Source organism: Monodon monoceros, unplaced genomic scaffold (genome assembly GCF_005190385.1).
Source record: "Monodon monoceros isolate NGI ecotype Baffin Bay Population unplaced genomic scaffold, NGI_Narwhal_1 Super_Scaffold_14, whole genome shotgun sequence".
NCBI classification, from domain to species: Eukaryota; Metazoa; Chordata; class Mammalia; order Artiodactyla; family Monodontidae; genus Monodon; species Monodon monoceros.
In genome coordinates this window covers 74,385,870-74,392,065 of record NW_021703770.1, presented here as the reverse complement: position 1 = coordinate 74,392,065, position 6,196 = coordinate 74,385,870, and the positions used below count along the sequence as shown (strand labels likewise).

Genomic DNA, 6,196 nt, shown 5'->3' with positions numbered 1-6,196 from the left:
GGCGAGCATCTAGGTGTCACAAGAGAGGTCCTGAGAGATTTCAAAGGAGTAAGATGGACGTTTCTCGATTTTCTAACATCAAAAATATTCCATGTTGGTCGCAAATTAAACCTTTCTTGCAATAACTTATACATGAATTAAAATCAGCTTAACTTGGGAATTCCCTGGCAGTCCAGTGGTTAGGACTGGGTACTTTCACTGCCGTGGGCCCGGGTTCAATACCCGGTCAGGGAACTAAGATCCCTCATGCTGCGCAGCACGGCCAAAAAAAATCAACTTCACTTGATAAACATGATTACCTTTCTTACAAACAATAAGCTGAGTTTCATGTTTTCCAAAAGAATTTGACTCTGCTGTTCTGCCACGGGCCCACGATGCCGCAGTACCAGACCCGGGAGAGTTCAGTCGCGCCGCAGAGAAAGTCCGCCTCGCAGACGCTGTGAAGGCACGTGTGGTTCTCAAATATAGGAATTCTGATGGGAGTCTGTGTATTAAAGTAACGGAGGATTTAGTTTGTTTGGTGTATAGAACTGACCAAGCTCAAGATGTAAAGCAGGTTGAGAAATTCCACAGTCAACTAATGAGACTTATGGTGGCCAAGGAATCCCGCAGCGTTGCCATGGAAACGGACTGAATGGTTTGAAACGAAGACTGTCTTGTTCTTAGGAAGTAAATATCTTTTGAATTTGAGAAAAGTGTTGGGACAGGAAATACTTTATGTAACTAAGTGAGCTATTCGGGAGCCGACAGGTCATTTTTTGTACTTTGTTTTTTAGTGTTTATTTAGAGAGCTAGGAATGTAAATGCTGTCAGTTAGAAAGCCTTTATTTATTTTTGGAAATGCAACAAGGAATGCCTCTATCTCGGAAACTTTTTGCAGATTGTTTGATGTTAGTTACTCTCTGGTAAGTGTGCGTCAGTAATTTGAAAATGAGATATCAAGAAAAGCCAATTCTTCCTTAAATTTAGTTAATCTGTCTTTAAAAGAAAATTAAATGTAACCATTTTGCTGGATTGATCTCTTTCTTCTGGAGCATAAATTCTGTGCTGTTGATGACCAGCACATATAAAACACGGTAACTGGAGTTACCTGCGTACAGCGGCACAGCTGATTGCATACAGTAGTGTAGTCTCCGTTATATCTAAAAGTAACTCAACCAAGTATGCCTTACCTTAAACCTTACAAATTTAAACTATATATTTTTGTTTTGTTTTGTTGCTTTTTTTAACATCTTTATTGGAGTGTAATTGCTTTACGGTGGTGCGTTAGTTTCTGCTTTATAACAAAGTGAATCAGCTATACGTATACATATATCCCCATATCCCCTCCCTCTTGCGTCTCCCTCCCGCCCCTCTAGGCGGTCACAAAGCACCGAGCTGATCTCCCTATGCCATGCGGCTGCTTCCCACTAGCCATCTATTTTACGTTTGGTAGTGTATATATGTCCACGCCACTCTCTCACTTCGTCCCAGCTTCCCCTTCCCCCTCCCCGTGTCCTCAAGCCCATTCTCTACGTCTGCGTCTTTGTTCCTGTCTTGCCCCTAGGTTCTTCAGAACCAATTTTTTTGGGGGGGGATTCCATAAACTATATCTTTAAATATAAGGGATTCATAGTATCATTAACCCGTTGAGCAAAGACTTACTTTGAATCTCATTCTCAGCGCTCAGAAACACCTGCCGATACTTTAAATGCCTGAACAGAACGCTCACCAATGGACTAAAACCACCATATTACAGAAATATTTGCCACGTATTTGCCATCTACATCTTCTCAGAAGGGTTCAGGATTCTTTGAACTGTTAAATTTTTGCATACCTCTGTGACACCTCAACCCATTTCTCTCATTACTTAACCAACGTGTTAAGCATGCCTGTCACAGCCGTTCTCCATTAAACCAAAAGTATGATGTTATTCGATATTTATATTATATTTGTAACCTGAATTTTACCACCTAAATACAAAGTTCAAATCATGTTGATTCCTACATTAAAATATTTTTTGTTAGGAAAAAAAAAAGGAATTTGAAAAATAGCGACATACATATATATGTATATATACTAAGGGATCTACAGGTACCTACTTCTACACTGTTACCTCAACCTACTGTCTTATCAACAATCAATAAACCATAAATATTTGCATATCTGGGTGAGGGAAAAAAGAAACAAGTGAAAACCAAAAGAATACAGCTAAAAACTAAGTCTCAATCATGTGATGAAACTCAGTTTTTCTATTTCTGAACAGTGTATAATTTTTGTCAATAAATATTTATGTAGAACTTTCTAAGTTGAGGTATTAGACTAAGCACTGCAGGGGAAATAAAAATGAATGAGGCGTAGGTCCTGATTTTGAAGAGTCGGCCAGTGGGTAAACACAGCATTTCCAGTGAAGCCAAATAACCCCCCTTCTAAACCTCATATAAAAAGGAAAAAAATACAGAGAAAAGGTGCTGCCGGCCATCTCTCATTATCTACTTTCTCTCGTGTATTTTTTAGAAAGATAGAACTTGAGGATTTATTTCAAAGCACCAATAGAATATGAAGGTCATTTACATAAAAGCCACAGCAAAGAGTGGCCTCTGTCAGGTGACAGGCACACAGGGAAGCACCCTGCATAGCACCCAGCGCTGTCCTGTCACAGAATGAGCACTGGGGGTCCTTCTGTGGCGGGGAACTCAGGCTAGCAACTCTATAGGACCAGCTCACTTAATGTGACAGCTGAAATGTTTTATTCCTGACGTCTACTTTTTTAATTCACCTTGGCATTTATCCCTAATTATTACTGAAGAGGCAAAGCATCCTTGATTGCTGTTTGGCTTTTACATAAACAACATCTGAATTTAAACAGTATGTTAATTTGGTAGATGCTTCGGTCTTATATACATGCATATATATCTTATATACATATGTATACATCTGTATGTGTGCATGTATATATATATATATATATATATACATACACACACACACACACCCGCACAAGTGTTCGAACTCTTCTTAGGCTTAATATGAAACTTCAATTTGAAACTTTACAATACATTGTGTTGGCATATTATTAACCCTCTTGTTAACTTGAGAAAACTAAAGCACAGAGGGGTTACATTACCTTCTCCAAAGTACTACAGCTTTTTAATAGAAGAGCCAGGATTTGAATCCAGTCAGACTGACTCAAAAGTCCAACCTCTTAACCACTACACCACAGCACAGAACGAGGATAACAGAAATAACAAGATTAACACCTAGATCTCTGGTGTGTGCAACGCGGGAATAATGGTACTGTTATCTGTTAACTGAATGAATGAGTGAATGGATGAATGAATGAATGGGTCTAGAGTGGGAGATAAAAAAGAGATCACTTGAATTCAGATTGCCTCAAAAGTGTCGTCAAATATCAGGTCTACGTATAACGTGAGGGGCACGAGATACAGCAGACAGAGTGTTTCAAGACACCAGTAGGAGGTGTGGATGGAGACACAGCAGCCGGGCTCATCTTTGGGAAGAGGATGCCGTGCGTGAGCCTGGGTACCTTCCCCCAGCCCCCCGGCGCAGCCTCGCTGACCCCCAGCCTTCGCTCTGTGGATGGAGCCCTAGGTCCTTCCCGGGTCAAAGTCCTCCCCGTACACACCTGTTTACCTTTCCATCCTGACTTCTCTCAGATGCACCATTCACAGCCATGATCCAGCTCCATCTTCATTTGATCTCAGCTGAGTACAAATGCCATGGGTGTCAGGTCACCTTCTCTAGGGAGCCCTTCCTGAACTGCCAAGGCTGGGCCAGGTGGGAGTTCATCACACCTCCTCAGCACCCTCTGCTCACACCTGTCCCACCACCCGCTGTGGGCCAAGAAGGTATGGAAGAGGAGGGCTCTGATCTACCTAAGTGTAACCTTACCACGTCGCACAGCGTCTGCACGGCACACACTTGATGGGGTTCAAGGCAGGCCGCCCCCAAATATGCCCTTTGGCATATTGATTATTTTGAATTAAAGCTACTTGAGAAACAGCCAGTGCAAAAAGGACACTGTGACTCTCCTTCGTCCCCCTGAAAGCAGGAGATAAATCTCTCATGTGAGGATGCTCTCCCTGTACCAGGAGGGTGTAAGGCATCCTTATCACCAGAGGCAGGGAACTCAGGGCCCAGAGGCTGTACAAACAGACCCTGTGAATTCTTTATGAATTTGCTCCCCAAGCCCAACCCCCTCTGTTCTGCCAGTTCTTCATAAATGTATTGTTTCTTTGTCTAAGTATAAAAGCTGCCTGCTTTGGTCACTTTTTTGAGCCCCATATCTTTGAGGCTCCCGTACATACAAAATTAAATTAGTTCCTGTTAACCTGTCTTACGTTAATTTACAGGCCAGCCAAAGAACCTAGAAGAAAAGAAAGAAAAAGATTTTCCCCTACACACTCAACAAATATTTAAATGAATGAATGAATGAAATCAAAGAGCCCAAATCATTATTTTTAGATAACCAGCTTTTTGTTATTTTCTGAGTTTAAGAGTATGATGTCAGGAATCAACTATCTGGGTTTGTATCCTGTCTTCCACATTTAAAATATATTATATTGGAGAAGCCATTTAAACTTTTTTGACTCTGTCCTCTCATTTGTAAATGAGGAGGATAATATAATCTATTTCATGGAGCTGTTGAGAGTATTAAAGGAGTTAATGCGAGTAAAGCACTTTGCAAGAATGCCCTACACAGAGTAAGCTTAAATGTGGCTCTTAGTTTTGGAATAAACTTTAGAGAACAAGATAACTGACTTACTTAGTTCATAAGTAACTTTTGCATAATGCCACAGTTATAAATATATTCTTATGTTCATAACCCACAACTGCCATTCAGACAAGGCTGTTGAATGAATTAGCACTTAAGATGCGAGGTAATTCCAAGTGAGTTTAAAAAACGTTTTTCCCCAAAACAATTGGGTGTATGCATTTTAGGATTTTTTTAAAAATTCACATTTCGTTATAGTGAAAAATAGCACAGAAAAATTTGCAGAGCTTTTTAAAGTGCAGCAATTTGCTGTTTAAAATTAAACCAGTAGAAACCAAATTAAATCGGGCTTGATGGCATGTGCTGAAAAAAGGAAAGTTTAGTTCAGTGTGTGTGTAAGTTTCAACCATGTCCCAAAGAGTCACATCAAAACTCAGTCCACATCCGGTCTGGCCCAGAGATGGACATACGTAAGTAGATATTTCAGGACAAAGGTTATGGACATTAATGATTAATTTAACGAAATCAGAAGATTCTGAAAACAGCGGGTTGCTTTAGGAATATGTCTGGATGTTCCGATTGTTGGAGTGGATTGACATCCATTCATGGGGATACAAGTTCATGGTGGGAAGGCTGAGCTTCAGTAGCTCACACATTTTTCCATGAATTGATCAAAACTCTGCAACTATGCAGTGTCCCAACACTGCATTCCACATATTAAAAATATACCAATAATGACAGACTTTAAAAATTGACAAAAATACACGACACTTTCTGATTTTATCTTCAACACTTGTTTCTTACATTTTAGCACCTCTCATTTGTTTGAATGGGAAAAAGTACAAATAACAATTTAAAGAAAAACTAAACATGACAATTTTGGGGGGTGTTTGAGAACAAGATTATCTAATGCTGTGGCTTTATGTTGTGTATATATGATATAATAGCAAAATGTAATTCCTACTTCCTATGAAGGAATGAAGTATATAAACATTTCCTATCTTTAGATGATGTTTCATCTGAACTAGTGAGAAATACTGAACTTCCTCCATGATTGTTTTGAAGTGAAGGGTTCACAGCAGGAAACCATTGATATTTCTTCACACTCTTACTGGCATTTCATTTTCTTTCTACTTTACAATTGTGTTAGTTATCTATTGCAGTGTAACAAGTTAACACAAACAAAGTGGCTTAAAAGAATACAAATGCATCCTCATGGATGGAATTGTGTCCCCCTAAATTCATATGCTGAAGTCCTAACCCCAGGACCTCAGGATGTAACCTTATTTGGAAATAGGGTCATTGCAGATGTAATTAATTAAGAAGAGGTCGCACTGGGGTGAGGGGTTCCTAATCCACTGCAGCTGGTGTCCTTATAAACTGAGGGACCTTGGCCTCAGAGGCACAGGGGTAGAACATCATGTAAAGAACGAAGCAGAGACTGGGGTGATTCAGGAGAAGCTGAGGACGCCAACGGTGCCA

The 6,196-nt window shown here is 40.0% G+C and overlaps 1 pseudogene; it reads left to right on the top strand.

The window, feature by feature from the left end:
• Nucleotides 1-374: 374 nt before the first annotated feature.
• LOC114895683 lies at nt 375-634 on the top strand (annotated as a pseudogene).
• Nucleotides 635-6,196: the final 5,562 nt, after the last annotated feature.